At 40.3% G+C, this 23,457-nt stretch overlaps 1 long non-coding RNA gene across 1 annotated transcript; it reads right to left on the bottom strand.

Annotated features, from left to right (window-relative positions):
- Positions 1-1,167: 1,167 nt before the first annotated feature.
- Positions 1,168-21,474, bottom strand: LOC307157305. Its single transcript, XR_013820925.1, has 3 exons — positions 21,290-21,474; positions 20,725-20,881; positions 1,168-2,647 (listed from the first exon to the last, which is right to left on the bottom strand). It is a non-coding gene; the product is annotated as an uncharacterized lncRNA (long non-coding RNA).
- Between the last annotated feature and the right edge of the window lie 1,983 nt (positions 21,475-23,457).

Here is a 23,457-nt window from a genome sequence, read left to right as displayed (position 1 = left end):
ACTATCTTCAATTAGCATATTCTGTCATGATAATCTAGAAATCGCTCGAATAGGAACTGTTGTGATATGCACACAGAGTGACTTTCTACTGCATGTGAAAAGACGGATCTACAGTTTGAGCTGACTCACAAATGTGCTCAACTACAACAACTCTTAACATGGACTGCGTGTTCAGGGGGCGGGGTTTATGTAAATTTTAGGGCTGGTGATGTAACTAACCCAGCAGGAATGTGGTGTAGTCCCTACCAGCCATTTGTTGTAGTCCTTAAAAAACAATTTCTTTAAAAGCAAATATCTCCTTTAGCTTTGAACTTTGAGCGTTGTAACTTTGCAGATGTTGTTAATGCTCAAACAGCAACATTACACACTAACTAAAGTTAGAAAAGTGAAATCATACTTAGGCCTGTCGCGAGAGTCAATAAATCAATTAATCGCCCGATAAAAAAAATGAGCTCGATAATTTTTCCGGCCACAATAATTCCATTTGCATGCTTGTTTGTTTTCCTCGTCTCTCTTTCTCTCTACCAAAGAGACTGGATGACCACTCTTGGTTCCTTAGCGTATAGGAGGAGTGAACCCTCTTGTCAGTTGCATGGTCTTTGTGTGGGGAGGCGGCAGCGCGGCGCTTGTCAGTCACATGGTCTTTGTATGGGAAAGCGCCGGCGGGACTGCTTGCGGCGACTGCCGGGAGAGAGAGAAAGACGCTAGTTGTGAGTTGGAGAGGGAAAAAAAAGAAAAAGATGGAATTGGTTTCAAAGCCAAACGTGACAGCGAGCCCGATCTCATGAAAATGCGTATCTATACCACGAATGTTATGTCTCGTGCCATTTATACGCCAAAAATAGTTTTTGCGTGCATATGATACGCACTGTATGGCGTGTAATACGCACGCACTCCTCACCCCTAATCCTAACCAAGTATTTTCAGTGCGTAGCATTTACACGCAATAAAGTGCGTCTCAGTCTTCCCGACAGTACACAATCACTCACGTTTAGTCGAAAAAGTAACAGGAGGACAGTGCAAAATGGTGTGATATGGCCTTTTGAGGCTTTTTTATTTGTTTACAAAGCCAAGGTCCTAACTGGCAGTTTTGCCTGTTATGGAATGTATCACTATTTATTCACTATTTTGTTTACATCCATTTTTTTTTTAATTGTTTTTGGTATTTATTCAAGTTAATTTTTTTGTTAACAGACACTGAGAGTCCATTGCTTTTATTGTTTTAGGTTGTTTTGTTCATTTTTTGTGGATATTTAAAATGTTTTCCGCTTTCAATGTTTAATATTCTTTAGAAATAAAAGTTTATAGATCTTTGAAAAGTTGTACCTGCATTATTATGCCATTATCATTATATTAGATGAAAATGGTCTCAGAACGACAATATTATCGTTTATCGCAATAATTTCTTGGACAATTTATCGTCCAGCAAAATTTGTTATCGTGACAGGCCTAATCATACTCAACCACCCCTTTAATTATTTTGATTACAACTGAATGACATGTAACGCCCCCACACAGTCTAAATGAAAGGTCGTCTACCTCAACCACAAAAAGAAAAGAAAAAGCCTCAAGGGAAAGTATAAAGAGATGAAGAATATAAATAACAAATAATAATACAAATAAAAGAAGTTGTAATGAAGGTTAACAGTCAGACGAAGCCCACATTCAGCTGCGGGAAAATGACCTTGATTTCAAACAGATACACATTATCTATTGCCGTACTCTTTAACAAAGGACACAAACAGGGTCTCACATTTACATGACTTTATGTATTTTTATTTATGTATTTGTAAGTGTGATGTTTTTATTACACAGATCACAACTGAATCGTCTTTCTCCAGAGTGAATGTGCAGATGATTCTTGAAATTTCTCCTTTTTCTAAACCTTGTCACACCGAGGGAAACAACATTTTCTTTTCAGAATGAGTTTGCAAATGCCGTTTTAGGTCTGAGTGAGATTTGAAACTCTTCTCACACTGAAGACACTTGTAAGGCTTCTCTCCAGTGTGAACTCTCAAGTGACTTCTAAGGCTTCCTTTAACCCTGAAGCTCTTTCCACACTGAGGACAGGTGTAAGGCTTTTCTCCAGTGTGAACGCTTATGTGAATCCTAAGGCTTCCCCTCACCGTGAAGCTCTTTCCACACTGAGGACAAGTGAAAGGCTTTTCTCCAGTGTGAATTCTCATGTGATCCTCAAGGTTTGCTCTGTGTTTGAAACTCTTTCCACACTGATGGCATATGTAAGGCTTCATTACGGTGTGAATTTTTACATGATTCTTAAGTTGATTCATGTCTGAGAAACTCCTTTCACAATGATTACATGTAAAACAGTTCCCTCCTGAGTGAATCCTCATGTGATGATTAAAGCTTTCATTATATCTGAAACTCTTTCCACACTGAGGGCATATGAAGGGTTTCTCTCCGGTGTGAATTCTCATGTGAGTCATAAGATTTGCTTGTAGTGTGAATCTCTTTCCACAATGTCGGCAGGTGTGAAGCTTCTCTCCAGTGTGAACTCTCATCTGGAGGTTTCTAGTTTCCGTTTTATGAGTCTGTGAACTATATGATTTCTCCCCAGTCATGAAATCACAATATTTCTCATTCATTTCATTCAGTTCTTGACTCTCCTGTTTCAGCTCCATCAGGTCTAGGGTAAAAGAAACAAATCAAGTTAATACCAGTTTAATGGCACATTAACACATTTAAACATGTAAAAGACCAAATCCTACAACACGTTTGCTGAATCCTATATCCACTAAACAACTAACAAAGGTGTAACCTTTTATATCGGAACCTAATAATAATAATAAATATAATTTATATAGCGCTTTTCACAAACTCAAAGTCGCTTTACAGGGCAGGTAGATAATGTAAGAATTGAGAAATTAGGAAATACCGGACAGTCTGGTTGAAGAGCGAACCAGACCCCGAGAGAACAATGGACCTCTCTGGAAATTACTATTTGAACTCACCATTTGAAGAGTCTCACTTCAGAATACATCTCTTCCCCTCTTCCCCACTCCCCCTCTCTCATGCTGAGACCACATGTAAATCACCCAGAAATCCATATGGTTTAATGTTAACAATTATCATCCAGTTTAATACATATTTGGTATCATTTAAAATGTCACAGTGCGACTGGTACAAATGTCTCATTTCCAAACAAGTAAACAAAAGGTAATAAGGTTTTTAAGAGTTTCAATATAACTGGCAGACAAAGAAAGATGATCTCTTGACAAATGGTCTCCTACCCCCCCAAAAGGTGTAACCTCTGAATGCAAATTTCTTTTGTTAGAACATGTTTCCATGTGAAAGGTTTGTCTATATAATGAAATGCAGCGGGGGAATTCGGGGCCTTTTCTGTATTTCAGATTAGCCCATGAGAGTGAGACGTCCCAGCCTCATGTATTTCTTAATGTTAGGTTGCATCTCTTCTCTCTATTCCAGAGCATTTGATGTTTTGTATCAATTATCTTTGAATTGATTATGAAATTGGCATGATACATTTACCTGACATAATAAATTGTTACATTTGATTATTCTAACAGACTTTGACATTTTCATTAAAGAGTTAAAAGGAATAGTCAAACATTCGCTCACATTTAATGATCCCACTCACAATTAATGATCCAAAGATATCATTAAAACCTTTTCATTTATGGAGTCAGATGAAATAACGAGAGAATACACATTCAAATGTATTGCATTTAATCAAAAAATACTTTGCCTAGAGAAAAGGACAGTAACACATAGAGACCTCGGATGCCAGTTTTGGGCCGAATGAGCGCAAGCTTACAATAATAAGAAAAAAGAAAAAAAAAAGGTAGAGGTGAAGAGATGCGTCTTGAGACGGGACTGAAAGAAGGTGAGGGACTCAGAGGTGCGGATCTCTTGGGGGAGGGAGTTCCAGAGCCTGGGAGCTGCCCTGGAGAAGGCTCCGTCCCCAAAACTGCGGAGGTTGGACTTGCGGATGCAGAGGAGACTGGCTGAGGTGGATCTGAGGGACTGTGAGGGTTAGTAGGGGAAAAGGAGGTCAGTGGGGTATGAGGGGGCCAAGATGGTGGAGGGCTTTGTAAGTGAGGACCAGTGTTTTGTAGGTGAACCGGTGGGAGATAGAAAGCCAGTGGAGTTGTTTTATAACTGGAGTGATGTGGTGCCAGGATTTGGAGCGGGTGATGAGTCGGGCAGCTGCGTTCTGGACCAGCTGGAGTCGTTTGATGTAGGTAGAGCTGATGCCAAGGAGAAGTGAGTCGCAGTAGTCCAGTCGGGAGGAGATGAAGGCGTGAATGACTCTTTTAGCAGCAGGGGGTGTGAGAGAGGGTCTGAGTTTGGTGATGTTGCGGAGATGAAAAAAGGAGGTTTTGGAGATGGTGGAATCAAAGATCACGCCAAGGTTGCGGGCCTGGGGACATGGGGAGACAATGGAGCCGTCGATGGTGAGAGTGGGGTTATTGGTTTTGCTGAGTGTGGATTTAGAGCCTATGAGGAGGAATTCTGTTTTATCGCTGTTGAGTTTGAGGAAGTTGTGTTGCATCCAGGTTTTTATAGCTGACAGACAGGATTGATGTGGGAGAGGGGAGGATTGTGGGGGGATTTGGTGCTGAGGTAGATCTGGGTGTCATCGGCGTTGAAGTGGCGAAGTATCTAACCAAGGGGGAAGATGTAGATGATGAAGAGGAGGGGGCCGAGTACAGAGCCTTGGGGAACACCTTGGGTGACTGTGGCTGTGGTAGAGATGTGGTTATGGAGAGAGAAGACGTGGGATCTGTTTGAAAGATTGGAGAGGAATCAGCTGAGTGCAGTACCTTCGATACCAAGGTCTTTGAGTCTGGTGAGCAGGATGTTGTGGCTCACGGTATCGAAGGCTTGCACTCAAGTCGAGGAGGATAAGGATATTGAGGGAACCAGTGTCAGCAGAGATGAGGAGGTTGTTGAGGACTTTGAGGAGAGCGGTTTCTGTGCTGTGGAGGGGGTGAAAACCAGATTGGAGAGGTTCAAATTGGTTATTGGCATGAAGATGTGTTTGTAGTTGAGGCGACTATATGTTCCAGGGTTTTAGACAGAAAGGGGAGGTTGGACATTGGCCGGGAGCTGTTGAGGGAAAAGGGATCCAGACCAGGTCACGAAGGATGGGGAGAAGAGGGGCCATGGTAGGTGCCGGAGTAGATCCTGGGAGGTCAGGTACAGGGGATAGAGATTGGTAAATGATGTTGATTTTCTCAGCGAAAAAGTGTAGGAATGAGTTGCAGAGATCCAGAGTAGAGGTAAGGAGGGTGTTGATCCGAGGCTTGATGAGGTTGTTTATTGTGGAGAAGAGGGTTCTGGGGTTTTGACAGAGGTTGGTGAGGATGGTGGAGAGGTAGGCAGATTTGGCAGCAATGAGGGCGTCTTTGTTGGCAATAAGGTTGAGTTTATAGGTTTCATGGTGGACAGTGAGAGATTATTTTTTTGCCAGACGTTCAAGTTGGCAGCCAGTTTGTTTCAATTTCCGGAGTGCAGGTGTGTACCATGGTGAAGAGGTGTTAAAAGTGACGGTTTTTGTTTTGAGGGGGGCCAGAGTGTTGAGGGAGGTAGACAAGGTGGAGTTAAGGTGGTTTGTGAGATCATCAGGTGAGGTGAGGGTTGAGTCTAGGTGGAGAGTGGTGGAGAGCAGGTCAGAAAGATGGCGGGGATCGATATATTTAAGGTTGCGGAAGGTGATTTTTCTGAGGAGGTGGGGGCGTGGGTTTGGAGAATGGATGGTGAACCGTATCAGTTTGTAATCAGAGAGGGGAAAGAGGCAGGGATGGAGGTTGAGCACCGGTTGGTTTGTGGAGCAGATCAGGTCGAGGATGTATCCTTTTTCATGGGTGGGGAATGTGACATGTTGGGTGAGAGTAAAATGGTGAATTCTGATGACAGCTTGCAGGTGGGAGAGTCTATGTGGATGTTTAGGTCACTGAGTAACTGCAGGCATGAAGAAAGATGAGACTAGTGTAAGGAGTTCAGTAAAATCAGAGAGGAAAGAGGGATTTGATTTAGGTGGCCGGAAAATGAGGATGACTGTCAAGGAGGAAACAGATGTGAAGGCGAGATATTCAAATGATGATTCTGAGGGGAGGGTGAGTTCTGCGATCCGTGATTTCTTAGGGTGCTTTCACACTTGGTTCGATTGCCTGTTCCGAACCCGAGTTCGATTGCTCCCCCCTCCCCCTGCCCCCGATGGACTATGTTCATATTATATTATTTCTATCCGAACCACGGTACGCTTGCGTCATCAGGCTGCACCTGGCTTAATGTTGTTGCTTGGTAACCGCGAATGATAAGGCACCCGAATGGATAGACTTGATCGGTTGACATTTGTTCTTTTTTTTAACCTTTGGTTTTGTTTTTTAACATAGACATACACAAACACACTTGCGTCTGTCTGCCGCAAAAATTCTGAAAACATTTCAAAGACAGCGGTCTGTCCACCGAAGACACATTATACGTCATCAATAGCGGTTTACTTCCGCGGTTTGGTTCGATTGTGTTCATATCAGCAGCGAACCGTACCCGAGTTCACATGAACCGTACCCCAGACCACCTTTTTAATCGGACTCGAGTAGAGTGGGTGCGCACCCGAGTTTGGAAGACAGCGTTCATCCAAACGAACCGAACTCTGACGTCATTCGAACCCGGGTGCGCACCAAAAGTGCTAGTGTGAAAGCGCTCCTTATTGAAAATAACGGCGAGGCCACCGGCACGGCGGGAGGGGAAGGGTTTGCAGATGTAGTTGTAGCCAGGGGGGGGGATGCTTGGTTGAGGGAGAAGAAATCATTGGGTTGTTGCCAGGTTTAGGTGAGCAGAAGGAAATCCAGAGTGTTTTCCAAGAATGAGTTCTTGGAAAACAGGGACTTTATTGTTGAGTGATTAAGTGTTGAGGAGGGCAAAGTTGGCACGGTGAGAGGGTGGATGTTCAATTCCATCAGGAATGGCAGGCTGGAAAGATCTGAGGTTGTCCCAGTTCACAGTGCGTGTGGACAGTGAGTGAATTTGCAAATGATTGGAGAATAGGTGTATGTGAAGTGCGGATAGCACTGTAGTCCAGACTGGGTTTACTGTGCAGCCTGACGGTGCGTTCAGCCATATGTGATCCAGTGGGGGAAGGATTCTGATGACTCGGGAGAGGTGCGACAGAGCGTGCAGGTGACCAGATTGATGGAATGGATTGTCCGTGGTGGAAGTAAACAAACTTGCGGCGAAAGCTTCTGGGGATGTAACGGGGTCGACGAAGAAGTCTGAGCTGTTTGATGACTGGGATGCAGGATGGAGTGGAGTAGTTAATTAGTTCGACCAGTTGCAGAGTTGAATATTTGAACATGATAGAGGGACTGAGAGCTCGTGATAGCAGTTAGTCATGGACTAGAAGCACAGAGGTGGATAACTGATGTGAGTGCCAAAATGATCCACGGCATGACAGGGGGAGATGAAAGTCCAGTCTAGGTCACGGCTTGCATCTGGTGGAGGTAGCCTGTGAGAAGGAGGTAGGCAATCGGGTTAGCTGCTGAAGCAGCTAGGATTAGCCGGCACGCATTGGGTGAACTAGGGCAGCCAGATAGTGGCTAACTGACGAGGTGACAGTCCAGTCGAAGGGCCCAAGCAGTTTTGGGAATCAGCAGAGAGGCTGTCCAGAGGTAGGGGTACAGCGAACACAAAGAAACAGGAACACAAGAGGCAATAGTAGACGGAGAAGCGGCGATTAAACAGCACCAGCGACCTCTCAAGAATACTGAAAGACACGACTCAATTGATGACACACAGTAAGAGTGTAGAGTGAAATGAGAACCTCTTGTCAATATTGTTAATTCTTTGCTTTCTTTAGGACACATCCCAAATAATTACAAGCTGGCAGTTTTAAATCACACAATAGAACACTGGCTTGGGATCCCACTGGTCCCAACACAAATCTAGCAAGATCAGGCATTTTTACCTTTGCTGCAGGTACCTTTGCTGCAGGAGTGGGAGGTCAAAAATATACAGCAGGTCCAGGGATTTAACAAGAACAATTTAGTCACCAAATGTTCCGAAAATATTAAAGCATGTTTTTACTACACAAAACCAAAAAAGGGTCATTGTTAAAAGTGTGATGTATGTGTGTAGCTATATGGACATGACATGTTTAGGGGTGTTAAAATCCAATGTAGTTTTGAAGAGAACTTTTGACGTCTCTTGCTTCAAACATAGAAAATGTGTGAGGATAGAGAGGGGTCAAAAGGGCTGTGATAGAGGAACTTACCATATAAAGCTTTTAATGTACATGCTGCATAGAATGTGGAAAAAGTGTGGAAAAAATAACAGATAACTTGAACATGTGCTTGTGCAAGCATATGCTAATATAGGGACTAGGATAAGTCCCAAGTAATTAGTCCCAAGACATCGTCTTGGTCTGGACTGGAGCGAGGTTTATGTAAAGTCAACATAAACAAAAGTACTTCACAGAACAGACATGGCAACTAGCAACTGACCTGATGGAGACTAATATACACATATCTGAAGCAGGTTGACATCGTCTTGGTCTGGACTGGAGCGAGGTTTATGTAAAGTCAACATAAACATAAACAACTAGTTGCTAGTTGAACGGATCGTTATGGTTTGCTATTGCATACTGCAATTGCGTCCTTGGAGCCTAAGGACGACGACGGACAACTCTGAGACAGACCTACACCAGATTTCAAAACTCTGGGTCAAAAAACTGCCAACAGACAGACACACACAGGAGTTGGATTGAGTTGGATTTATAATTTGGTGGGAAAGAGCCGTTTTTTGCTGGAAAACTGAGCCGTTTGAGTGGAAAACATGCCTCCAAAAAAAGAGGCAAAACAGGAAGACGAATATGTGACTATCAGCAGTGTAAATGAACTGCTGCAGCAACAAAAGGCAATGTATACCGCATTACTGGAACAACAACACGACAATTTCAAAGGCTTTGTTAAGCTAATAATGGATTCCACTAACTCTAGATTAGAGTCAATAACCAGGGAACTACAAGAAATAAAAACCAGCCTGCAATATACACAAAAAGAAGTGGATGATATTAAAACTGAGACAACAGATCTGAAGGAACGCAGTACCTCGATGCAAAATGATATTTTTAAAGTCTGTGACAGCTTGCTGGCGGTCTCGGACAAAATGGAGTATCTGGAGAGCCAAACCAGGCGAAATAACCTGGTATTTGACGGGATACAGGAGTCACAAGGAGAGACCTGGTCAGAGACGGAGGAGAAGATAAAAAAAGTTGTGAAGGAAAAATTACAGCTGCAACGCGAGGTGGAGGTAGAGAGGGCTCACCGTACAGGGAAACCCGGAGGAGACCGACCGAGGCCAATTGTGGTAAAACTTCTAAGGCACAAGGACAGAACGGAAATATTACAAAGATCCAAAAATCTAAAAGGTTCCAGAATATACATCAACGAAGATTTCACAGAGGCAGTAAGAAGGAAAAGAAAAGAACTCATGCCGGATTTAAGAGCGGCGAGAGAAAAGGGGGACATTGCCTATTTACGGCAGGATAAACTGATTATTCATCCCCGGTCCAGTACACCAAAACAACCAAGACCAGCTAATATCAACACATAAACAGGTAGGCCTATGATATGTTGAAATTTTAAAGCCCACTATGTCACAAAATAAAATTCACACACATAACGGAGATAGTCACTTAATACAAAGATTGGTTGAATATGAGCACCTGGAACTGAACACCTTAGAGTACACGGAACACCATGAACAGGACATGGAAAATGACATTGATCCGGTGAACAATTTTTTTGCTAGCATCAACAATAACTGTCACTATTACACTGATGAACAATTTAATAGTTCAATCAAGACCGAGCAGCAGTTATCTATTATCCACTTTAATAGTAGAAGTCTGTATGCCAACTTTCACAGTATCAAATACTATCTAAAACAATTGAAACAGCACTTTAACATAATTGCAATAACTGAAACGTGGATAAACAGTGAAAAAGGATCAGATTTTGAAATTGAAGGATATGAAATATCTTCTATTAATAGAGTAAATAAGAGTGGGGGTGGTGTGATACTGTATGTGGACAAGGATTTAAATTATAAGGTGGTGGAAAAAATGTCAATGGTGGTGGATAATTTGCTGGAATGTGTCACAATAGAAATATGTATGGAAAAAAAGAAAAATATTAGTGTAAGTTGTATATATAGATCACCAGGTTCGAATATTGACACATTTAAGGACTGGATGGAGGAAACATTTATAAAAACTAGGCAAAAAGTCATGTTCATCTGTGGGGACTTCAATATTGATTTGTTAAACCCAAATAATCATAAAATGACAGAAGATTTTATTAACACCGTGTTTAGTTTAGGCCTGTATCCCCAAATTACCAGACCCAGCCGAATTACTTCTCATTCCGCAACACTAATAGACAATATATTTACAAATATCATACAAAATAATACAGTGAGTGGATTACTGATTAATGATATCAGTGACCACTTACCAATTTTTACAGTGTATGACAATAATTATAGTTTAAATAGACAGGATAAAAAAACATTTTCCAAAAGGGTCAGAACAGAAGAAACAATGGAGGCATTAAAAGTTGATCTGCTAGCACAAGATTGGGAGTTTATGGATAATGAAAAAGATGTAGATAATGCATATGAAGAATTTCTAAGAATATTTAAATTATTATATGATAAAAATTGCCCAATTAAAATATTTAGTAAGAAACAAAAACATAATGATAAACCATGGATTTCCAAGGGATTACAAAATGCCTGTAAAAAGAAAAATACACTTTATAGAGAATTTATAAAACATAGAACTATAGAGACTGAACATAGATATAAGAAATATAAGAATAAGTTAACCAGTATTATGAGAACTTGTAAGAAAGAATACTACGCAAAACTAATAGATAATAATAAAAATAATATTAAGGGTATGTGGAACATCTTAAATAATATTATTAAAAATAATACTAGACAGGCTACTTATCCACATTACTTCATTGATAATGATAAAAATATCAATAATATGGAGGAAGTGGTGAATGAGTTCAATACATTTTTTGTAAATGTGGGACCTAACTTAGCAGAGCAAATTCCAGTTCCACAAATATTAGAAGGGAATTATAATAATTTAGTAGAAAGAAATCCCAGTTCAATATTTTTGACAGCAGTTGATGAAAAAGAAATAAAAGATATTGTTAAAGGATGCAAAAACAAACCATCCACTGATCATGATGGAATAGACATAAAAATTATACAAAAAGTAATAGAGGGGATTGCCAAACCACTAAAGAACATCTGTAATTTATCATTTTTAACCGGCAAATTTCCAACAAAAATGAAAATAGCAAAAGTCACCCCTCTATACAAAACTGGAAATATACACCATTTCACAAATTACAGGCCTGTCTCTCTATTATCACAATTTTAAAAATTTTTAGAAAAACTATTTAACAACAGATTAGAAAAATTCATAGATAAAAATAACCTACTCTCTGACAGTCAATATGGATTTAGAAAAAAAAACTCAACATCATTAGCACTAACAGAACTCATTGAAGAAATCACAAATGCCACAGACAAAAATAACTATGCAGTTGGAGTATTCATTGATCTAAAAAAAGCATTTGATACAATAAATCATGAAATATTAATCAGTAAATTGGAACGAATTGGGATTAGGGGGGTAGTTTTAAACTGGGTAAGTAGTTATCTGAGAGACAGAAAACAATTTGTGAAGATAGGAGAGTATTCATCTGAATGTTTGAGCATGGTTTGTGGTGTTCCACAGGGGTCAGTGTTGGGACCAAAGTTATTTTTATTATACATTAATGATATTTGTAAAGTATCTGAAGTATTGAATTTTGTATTATTTGCAGATGATACAAACATATTTGGTTCAGGGGACAGCTTACAGCAACTCTTGGAATTAATCACTTCAGAATTTAAGAAAATAAAACAATGGTTGGACATTAATAGGTTATCACTAAATTTGAGTAAAACTACATTTATGGTATTTGGAAATTGTAAGTCAAATCATCAAGCACAGATACAGATAGAGGGTGTTAACTTAGAAAGAGTACATGAAAATAAATTTCTTGGAGTGATCATAGATGAAAAGATCTGCTGGAAGCCTCACATAAAATACATCAAAAACAAACTGTCCAGAAGCATTGCAGTTTTAGCAAGAGCTAAGCATATATTGGATCTTAAATCTCTTCGTATCCTGTACTGCTCATTATTGTTACCTTATTTGAATTACTGTGTAGAGGTTTGGGGAAGCACTTACCAACATTCACTACAGCCGCTAGTCATAATGCAAAAAAGAGCAATGAGAATTATTCATAATGTCGGATTTCGGGAACACACAAATTCATTATTTTTGCAGTCTAGATTAATAAAATACCATGATCAAATTGAATATCAAATTGCAGTATTCATGTTTAAAGTAAGAAATAGGTTATTGCCAGGGAATATACAAAAGATGTTCTCAGAGAGGGAGGGAGGGTACAACTTAAGGGGAAGGGGAAATTTTAAGATTAATAGATTTAGAACAACAAGGAAAAGATTATGTTTATCAATTTGCGGAGTTAAATTGTGGAATAAACTAGATGAAAACTTAAAGCAATGCCCTAACATATTCCTCTTCAAAAAAATGTATAAAGAAAAGATTTTCAAGAAGTATCAAGAAGCACTGTAGTGAAAGTAGGAGTGCTCCTTTGTTATGATTTAAATACTTGTTAGTGGTCACTTTGATGCATGTATGTAGATATGTAAATATGTAGGTATGTATGTATAGGTATATGTATATATATGTATGTATATGTATGTGTACATGTATGTATATGTATGTGTATATGTATGTGTGTATAAGTGTGTATGTGCATAGATGCAGATAACAAAAAAATAATAATAACATAAAAAATTGTTATTTAAAGGAATGTAAGAATTAAAGGGGTAGGAGTACATAAGTTTAGCTTCTTCCTACTCCTTTTCGCACATGAGATAGAAGTATGTTCACACAGGAAGAAAAAAAAAAAAAAAAAAAAAAAAAAAAAAGTGTAATTTGTTACGGCTTATCTGGTGTTATTTTTTTTTATTATTTTTTTTTATTTTCTTTTTTAAAACATTTTTGTATTTTATTTTACATATTCTTCTCTCATGTTCGAAATAAAGATTTCAATCAATCAATCAATTACCTTATAAGGGAATTAGCTGTACTATAATGACAGCCCATAATTAGAAGGCGGCCCAGAAAATAGGGTTAGTATAAAAAGCTTTTTATAGGTTATATTTTATACAATACAATATTTTATACAATTTTATACAATAACAATATTTTATATAGGTTATTTATAGGTTTTTTCGGGGCTGCATTTCGGGTGAAGACTTTTACGTGTTTGTTATTTTTGCCTTTGAAAATTTTGTCTTTGTATTATTCTGAATCTTTTTAAAATAACAAAATCATGTTGTGATTCATAAAACTTTTTTCAATAAGTCTCAGAGTCATTTTTTTTTCCTATAAATATTTCATGATTTTGGTCATGGAATATTAATACTGGCAAACGCCCAGTGCATTCGAATTCATGATTGATCCGTTTAGAGGCTCCGCCAAGGACCCTGAATCGACATACTACATCCTTGATATAACAGGTAAGAGCAATATTTAATTGCAGCTGATTATGGAGATGTAGGAGAATGATTTATTGGTCACAGTGGTATAGAAATACAACATACTGGAAAACAAAATGGGAAAGAATTTGACTTTGTAAGTTGCAACAAATATTCAAAATCATTCATATACAACGGGCACAAATCTGGCACCTCTGGGTTCCTTCTAGAGGATGGATACCCGACCCGTGCCCGACGGGACCCGTCGGGCCGGGTTCGGACAGATATTTAGAAATTATGTTCGGGTTCGGGTCGGGCTCGGTCACATCAGCGCGATAAGGCATTGAACATTTTAAATTTAAAACAGCTTATTATATTAGGTAACGTTAGCCAATGTGCCTGATGCTTTCATTTGATGCAAACGTTCATTTTTGTAAAATTTTACCATAACATCTGTCTTCCTGTGTGCGCAAATTTCAAATTTGTTTATGTAGCCGCATGTGCGCCTGTGTTAAGTGCGCTTGTTTCTCCGTGCGCGCTGATGCACTCATCCTGTTGACATTTCCGAATGCCTTCCTACAGTTGCTTAATAAAAGCGGGCTTTCCACACAAACAAACATACATGTGTCATTAGTATGAGAAAAAAAATGGGATTTTAACTGTCGGTCTCGGATCGGGCTCGGACATAAATATCTTTGTGCCTGTCGGGCTCGTGTCGGGTTCGGTTACTGCTCTGTCGGACGCGGGCCGGGCTCGGACAGAAAAATTCGGCCCGATCCGCACTCTAGTTCCTTCCTTCTTCTTCCACATACTAAACAAGATACTACTGAGAAATGGGTTATCACAGTGTTTAACTGTTATTGTTATTTGTCAAATATAAGTGTGTGTTATTGCACATAAGTTTTAATATTATGTTTTGTAGGCTCCGCTGCAGCCAAACTGTTGTAGCCTAACAAAAGTTGAGGCCCACTACTAGGCCCAAGTCATTTGTCATGCGTGGTTCTTTGATTTAAACACATTTATCTAATGGTATGTTTAACTGAATGCAATGCTTTAAGTCTGTAATTCTGAGGTGCGTTTCCCTTAAAACAGGGTTGTAAATCTCAGTTCCTGGAGGGCCACAGCCCTGCAGAGTTTAGCTTCATTCCTGCTTCAACACACATACCTGTAGTTTTCAAATAGGCCTTGATTCCCTGCATAGGTTGTGTTTAATTAGGCTTGAAGCTAAACTCTGCATGGCTGTGGCCCTCCAGGAAATGGGAGCTCTACCGCAAGTTCTGCCGAGAAGACTCTCAGTCATTAATCACGTTATTCATTAACCACAGTTCTAGGCAATCACCACTCGACATATAGTATTTAAGTCCGGTTAACACCCATTACTATGTTCGCAGAAACTGATGCCTGCATTCACTCACCCGCGTCTCGATTGCAACCATAACGACACAGAATCATATCGTTGATTCTGATCTCACGTGCGGCCCCACGTTCTCGAGCCCCAGGCCCGAGCAGAGCGAGACCCTTGAGTAGGAAGCCAGCGCGTGGCGGTTCTCAAGTTTTCGGTAGGCACTTGTTCCACCAGCCACTTTATGACACATTATAACACATTATAACATCGTGACTGCATGAAAAGAGCTTTACTGTTTTTAAAACAGATTTGTCAGCATTAGTGGAACTGCAGGTGTGAGAATAAACACGAAACACGTGATCATAGGTGTAATAGCCAAAGGACAAAAAAGCAGAAAAATATACAGTGCACCTACCATGATGCGGCGACAGCCGAGTGTGTGTGCATTCATATTGGTGCGCATCCACAGGCGCCGAGCGCGTGTTTCCAATTCATTACTCACGTAATTGTGTGTGTGTGTGTGTGTCCAATCATTTGGCCGGATCCCGTGATTTCCTCAGATACACTGCTCACAAAAATTAAAGGAACACTTTTTTATTTGGGCCTGGCATGAAATCAATTAAACCTGTCTGATAATTTTCTTGTTGGCTAAGCAGCTGAGGGCATCGTTAATCACTTTCAGCTGTATTGGTGTTCATGGACTTAACAACAGGTGCACTACAGTGGCAACAATGAGAAAACCCTCAAAACAGGACTGGTTTTACATGTGGAGGTCATTTCAAGTTTCTCCCTATTGATCTTTTTTGGCTGGTTTTCCACTCGTGCTGGTTTTGGCTTGAGTAATTATCTCTACTGGCAGTATGAGGCAATTCCTTAACCCTACAGAAGTTGCACAGGTTGTCCAACTTCTCCAGGATGGCACATCCACACGTGCTGCAGCAAGAAGGTTTAATGTGTCACCCAGTACAATCTCCAGAACATGGAGGAGATTTCAGGAGACTGGTGGTTATACTCGGAGAGCTGGACAGGGCCGTAGAAGGTCCTCAACCCATCAGCAGGACCAATACCTGCTCCTTTGTGCAAGGCGGAACAGGCTGAGCACTGCTCGTGCCCTACAGAATTACCTCTAGAGGGCCACTGGTGTGAATGTCTCTACCCAAACAATCAGGAACAGACTTCATGAAGATCACTGCCCAGCACCAGGGAGCTCAACTGGCATTTGCTCAAGAACACCAGAATTGGCAAGTCCGCCACTGGCACCCTGTACTTTTTACAGACGAGAGCAGGTTCACCCTGAGCACCTGTGATAGACGTGAAAGAGTCTGGAGAAGACAAGGAGAATGTTATGCTGCCTGCAACGTCGTTCAACATGACAGGTTTGGTGGTGGGTCAGTGATGGTCTGGGGAGGCATATCCATGGAGGGACGCACAGACCTCTACTGCCTAGGAAATGGTGCTCTGACTGCCATAAGGTATCGAGATGAAATCCTTGAACCCATTGTCAGACCCTACGCTGGTGCAGTAGGTCCTGGTTTCCTCCTAATGCACGACAATGCCCGGCCTCATGTGGCAAGAGTATGCAGGCAGTACCTGGAGGATGAAGGAATTGAAACAATTGAATGGCCTTCACGATCCCCTGACTTAAACCCAATAGAACATCTGTGGGACATTATGTTTCGGTCCATTAGGCGCCGCCAGGTTGCTCCTCAGACTGTACAACAGCTCAGGGATGCCCTCACACAGATCTGGGAGGAAATACCCCAGGACACCATCCGTCGTCTCATTGGGAGCATGCCCCGACGTTGTCAAGCATGCATACAAGCTCGTGGGGGCCACACAAGATACTGAAAAGCATTTTGAGTTGCAGAAATTAAGTTTTTGAAAAAATGGACTAGCCAGCCACATCTTCATTTCACTCTGATTTTAGGGTGTCTACACAATTGAGCCCTCTGTAGGCTGAAAACTTTTATTTCCATTAAAAGACTTGGCAACCTTTTGTTCCTAAGACATTGCCCTGTCGTTATTTGTATAGTTATCCAACTTCATATTGAGATCTGATGTATCTAATGTGGTTGTTTAAAGTGCTCCTTTAATTTTTGTGAGCAGTGTATAATAAGGAACCACTGGTGGTGGTTGAGGAGAGATTCCCTGATATGATTGTAAAGCGCTTTGAGTGTAGGCCTACAGTAGACATATGAAAGTGCTATATAAATGCATCATTCATTCATTCATAAAACTGGATGTCTCCATCCAGTCTAAAATGTTTGCGCCTGTAGGCTAAAGTCTATTCCGGCGCATTATACTTTATAACGTCCTATAATGGAAGCCTAATGCCATGTTGGTAGATTGGCACCTGTAGAATTTCCTTTTGTTGAAAGCCCAGATAAAAGTAAAAAGCTATTATTTTGTGTAGAGCCATGTCCGAGGCAGTTCGACTTCACAAGCACATTTCTTTACGCACACACGCTCGTGAGTAATGAATTGGAAACACTCGCTCTGTGCCAGTGGATGCACACCGTTATGAATGCCTGTGCGGCAACGTGAAACAACGGCAAGCACACGCTTAAGTTCTACGGAGGACTGTATTCTCAAAATGGGTTTCGTCTTTATTCTCGAAATAGTTTTGACTTTATTCTCGAAGATTTCTTTGTTTCTGGTTGCGGTTCAGGGCTTCTGTAGGCTATTCTGATCATGCCATGACATTTTCTTGTTGTGCAGCTGGCTCTAGAGGCAGTATTTTCTTACTATGTCGGGAGAGTTATTCTTATGCGTTTTAGAATAATGTCACTTGCCAGGTCATGTTAGGGGATAGACAACAGAATTTATTATACTTGTCAAAACGAAAATAGAAACCCCAATATGTCTCTCTTTACATTTATTTTGTCCTGTTGTCGGCTTCAGCTAAGAAAAGAAACAGTTAGCCCCACACGTCCAAAATTCTTAGCACACTTTAGATCAGTGGTTCTCAACTCCAGTCCTCAGCACCCGCTGCTCTGCACATTTTGTATGTCTCTCTTATCTGACACACTCAAATCAGTTCATGAAGTCTCTCCTGACGAGCTGATGATCTGATTCAGGTGTGTTAAATAAGGGAGACATACAAAATGTGCAGAGCAGTGGGTCCCGAGGACTGGAGTTGAGAACCACTGCTTTAGATAACCTTCCGCAATGAGTGCAGGCTCTTTGGTGGAGCTCTGCTTTGAATGAAGTTCCATCGTGACAAATGAATGGATGAAAAGCATCTGCTACCCTCCGGATTTGGATTACGGATGGGGCTTACGACGAGGTTCAGGCTTTATTATGCTTAAATTCAGAGGATGAAATCCAGTGGGAACTGTAAAATAGCACGCAGTCCTACATCATCGGACTAATTTGCCTAATCTTCATGGTACTTTAGACCTTTTTTTAACTCTTTCTTACGAAGAACAACCTTCTGGACAACAACCAGCGGACACTCAACTGAGACTGCCCTGCTCTCGGTCACTGAAGCTCTGAGACTGGCAAGAGCAACCTCTAAATCATCAGTTCACATCCTGATGGATCTGTCTGCTGCGTTTGACCATCAGATCCTCCTGCCAATCCTAAAGATGAAGGGCATCTCGGGAACCGCACTCCCATGGTTCAAGTCTTACCTCTCAGGTAGGTCCTTTAGGCTGTCGAGGAAGGGTGAGGTGTCTAAAGCCGCTTTCCGACCAAGTAGTTACAGGAACTTAGTTCTAGGAACTGTCCACTTCTAAACAGTTCTAAGAACTACTCTTCCCCCAAACTCAGTTTTGCTGTTTGCGTTCGCACTGGCCAAGTGGCCATAGGAACTGGTAGGAAGGGTAAGGGAGTGACGCAAGCACGGTGACTTTTATTTTGACGGCGCGACGGACCTTTATTTTGGCGGCGCTGAGAACGCCAGAGCAAACAATGCTCGCATTCTCTGTGTTCATTAGTTAGCGATCTGTCTAACAGTACTGTTTAATATGTTATTAGATAGAACTGTTATAGAAAGTAGACAGTATATGAAAAAAAGGTTATTAGCCTATGCCGTGTGGTTGATGTCCTGTGTTGCTAGCTGGGCAGTTAAACATAATCATGTTTGACTTGGTCCCCTCAAAGTTGCGTTGGATTTTCTCTTCAGCATAAAGGTTTAGAGACCCATCTATCACTGTTTTCCATGTTTGTATAGTTAGTTTGTAAATATATAGGCTATAATCTGTGTGTTTACATTCTAGCTGTTTTAAAAATGTCGGGTGCTGGTGTTCCGCGTGCGTTCGGTCAATCAGCGTACACTAACGCCACGGGTAGTTCCTATAGCGCTGGTTTAGACCCGACTCTGAAGTAGGACCTAAATTAGTTCCTCCAAATGGAGTTCCTAGAACTAAAATCATTCCTAGTTCCTGCGGTGCGAACACGCCGACATCCGGGTACTTTAGCCAATAGTTCTAGGAACTGTGAAAAGGTTCCTCCGGTCGGAAAGTGGCTTAAGGCGCAACATCTAGCTACTGGGGTGCCTCAGGGCTCAGTGCTGGGACCATTTCTCTTTTCATGTCATCACTAGGATCTGTGATTCAGAAACATGGATTCCAATCACACACAACTAACCAGATGAACCGACTGTTCAGTTCTGCTCGCATCTCAGCCTGTCTGACAGACATTTCTTGCTGGATAAAGGAGAACCACCTTCCACTAAACCTTGCGAAGACAGAGAACTGCGCAATACAAGCAAATGTGAAATGAATATCATGAAAAAACTAACAATGCGCACCAGAAAACGTGGAGGGAAGCGCTTTTGAGTACCAACATTTTTGGGGACAAGGACACGTTTACTTACTGGAGTAGGATTTTTCTCCATCTCTGGTAATATAGCAATCATGATTAGGGCAGCACAATATAACATTTTAGTATCAATATCACGATGTGCGTATCCGCAAAAAAGTCATATCACAGGATGAGTGATGTCATGCACATATGTAAGTTGACCGGTTTCGGTTTGGAACGCATGCAATTCGCGGATTAATTGCAAAGTTTACCCATCGTGGAGTGAAAGTTTATCATTTGCATACGTTTTTCGAAATAGAAAAGAACAAGACTGGAACTGGCGTGCTGTTTAGTGCGTGCACACAGAGCCTGCGTTATGGGTAAGATCCCCCGTTTGTCTAAATGATAGCAGCCTAATATAACCACAGCTGTTTGTTAACCCAATGTTAATCAAACAACAAAAGAGAAAAGAGAAAATCACTTTTATAGGATTAACACAGATAAATTGTATAAATTGTATAAATTACATTAATACATTACAATTTGCCTGAAAAACACGAAGCACTACTTATTTCATGTGTGATGATGACAGCTTACAGGACAAGTGTGCTGCATTAAGTGTGAATACCAAGCAGATCTCCAGGAGCTCCTTTGAGAACCAGACCAAAATAGTTATGTGCACCCCTGGTTATAATCAATAAAGCTGTCTACACTGCATAATTAATCTCTTATTTACATAGTGTCAACACTTTGTTATAACGAAAGGATTCGTGAACGTGCAGAAAGAACTCGGAAAGCCCAGCATTTTGAGCGGTGAATGGAATTTGACTAACGCCTCTGATTGACCATCGTCTCCTAAGCCACGGGCCGGTCCTGCTTTTGGGATGTTTAGGGGTATTTACACAACACCTTTTAACAGAAGTTTTTAGTTGAAAACGTGAAACACACATTGTGGGATCGACAGGAGTGAAACACACACATGAAACACACAGTAAAACACACAAACTAACCTGTTTGTTCCTCAGTTTCTTCATGTTTGACTCTGAATGTTTCTCCAATCTTCACGTCTTCACTCTCCTCTTTAATAAAGGCCATCTTTATAATAGTGTGTCACGTGGATCTCAGTCGCTTCACCAGGAGTTTTTCTGTGTGTTTGGACACTCTGTCCTGTTTAAGAGGAGAATAGTTAACAGAAAGAAAAACACTCTAAACTAAATCTCTGAGAGCGTCTCAATCAGATCTAGTTCAGTAGTTCAGTTCACTGGTAAGAGTCAGTCAGAGAGAGAGAGTTAATGGACTTAAATGATCTGATTAGACTAAAAACACTCTAAACTAAATCTCTGAGAGCGTCTCAATCAGATCTAGTTCAGTAGTTCAGTTCACTGGTAAGAGAGTCAGTCAGAGAGAGTTAATGGACTTAAATGATCTGATTAGACTATACAGGCAATTAATATTTAGGAATTATGATTTACATGTGGTATGTATTTATTTCTAGATTAAACTGTGATGAAAACATAGTTGATTTGTAGAAGTTGTCATTCCACATGTGTGTGTTGTTGTTCTTGCTGCATTTACACTGGTGAACTGCAGGAGTCGTCAGCGGGATTCGGTGATTCGAGCGCTTACAAACTCTGAATCATTTGATTCATTTGAATCTTTACCGGTTTCAAAGAGCTCCGTTTCTCTATCATTACTCTCCAGAGAACAAACAGCGTGTTTATGATGAACTGATTCACAATATAGGGAGCGAAATGAGACGCATTTTTCTACATGTTTACTCACAAAAACTGTTCATTAATGTTATTTATGCACTCTACTATGTTCTACTATGAACTATGTTCATTAATGTCATTAAATACATAATGTTGCAAAAAAAATGAACATGTTATATTTCTATATAATTTTCCGAACTGGTTACATGGGTTTAAATACTTTAAATGATTCAAACACAAACCTTTCTTCAGCAGAATCACAGATGCAGGAGCGGCGCAGCCTTATGACGTCATGTTGTCACGCCAAAATAAAAGTCCCGTTCACACTAAATATAAATTCACACACAGAAAACACATTCAAATGATAATATAAAATAAAGGATTCAAAGTAAGAATCGCAGGTTCCCAGTGCAGATTATTTCAATGCCACTGAGATTTTATCAAAAGCTTCTGGCTTATATCTAAATATAATTATACCAAATAGTGAGCAGTTGTAGCTAAACAATTAACTTTGTGGTTGCAGAGAAAGATCTGCTGTTTAATTTATTAACTAAAACTGAATCCTTATCATGATTAATATATCATCTTATTTCTACAAGTTTATCTACATAATATAAGCACATTTCAGCTTTGTTTCGTTAAAGTGCATTTTATTAAAATGGCCTTGACTGTAAAGTATTACACTGATTGTAGGTTTAAAACAATTCATTTTGACTGTCTGAGTGGAAAACTTAAATTAAAATGGTTGAAATATTTTCTTCTAAATGACACTTTAATGTCAAACTTTAATAAAATTGTTGAATGGAATTTGTGCTGATGTGTGACTAAAAATCTCTTAAGCGCTCAGCTTCACAAATAGGTTCTCATTTACTGGAAATAGATTTACAAACCCTTTTAAATCCTCATAATAGCTGTAACAAGTGCATGCTAGTGATGTTACATTTGTCACTGAAGCTTCAAAGCATGTATCGAGTATGCAATTTCTCGTGAAGCTCCGTGCCGGACTGAGAAACACGTGATCAACGAAAAACAAAGCCTCACTTTATCTCCAGTCACGTGAATGCTTGAACCCAGACCACTACTCTACAGGTTTTTGGAAGTTCAAGTCCATTTACAAACATTTTTTATATATATATATATATATATAAATAAGTCTATAGCCTATGTTACATGCTCATCTATTCTGACACATAAACAGCATAGAAACCATCAAATAATTAGACCAACATTTACTTGCATCAATCAATGGTTGGTATTTTTATAATTAGTATTAATATAATTGTTACATTTAATTTATTGCCACACTTTAATATGTGAATTATATTATCAGAAAACTGAACATTTAGCATTGTCAGGCTTTTATTTGTGCTTAATGGATAAAACAACGGCGCTGCGCACTCAGCTGCTCATACACATGGCTGCTATAAATTTGACCTGCCACAAGATGGCGCCGTTTTCGACACTCTCGATGCTTCGAATCTTTTCCCGAAACATTCAGGGGAAAGCCTCAGTGCTTCATGAGGCTTCATTTGCCCATCCCTAGTGCATGCCGTTAGGAAGACAGAGACACAGAAGATGTAGGTTCAAATGGGTAACTTATAATAATCCAACAGGTAGCGATCCATACAAAGAAAACACACACCATAGTGTTAACCATACTAGACAACAAGTGCAGGATAAGGTGACATATATACACAAACTCAAACAAGATAAACTAACACAGCTGACACGGATGACCTAATAATGACATGCTGGTAATGCTGGTAATGAAACGCGGACGGATGAAACACTGAGATTTCCTTGAAAAACACTCACGTCATGTACGTCAGATTTCGTCAGCACGTACAGCACGCAATGCCTACCCGACCCGCGAAAACATTTCTTCTTTACGTTGTGCCGTTTTATAGTTAGTGCGGGAAAGCTTCTTTTGAATGTGGTGAGTGAATTATTTCGTGCAGTACCTTTTTTTGACTGACAAGTTGTATTTATTGTTTCATGTGCCATTGTAATGATAATACGGAAGGTGTATTA

This window comes from Squalius cephalus (genome assembly GCF_949319135.1).
Source record: "Squalius cephalus genome assembly, chromosome: 4".
NCBI lineage: Eukaryota > Metazoa > Chordata > Actinopteri > Cypriniformes > Leuciscidae > Squalius > Squalius cephalus.
The sequence above is the reverse complement of the archived record's forward strand: the minus strand, read 5'-3'. Positions and strand labels throughout refer to the sequence as shown.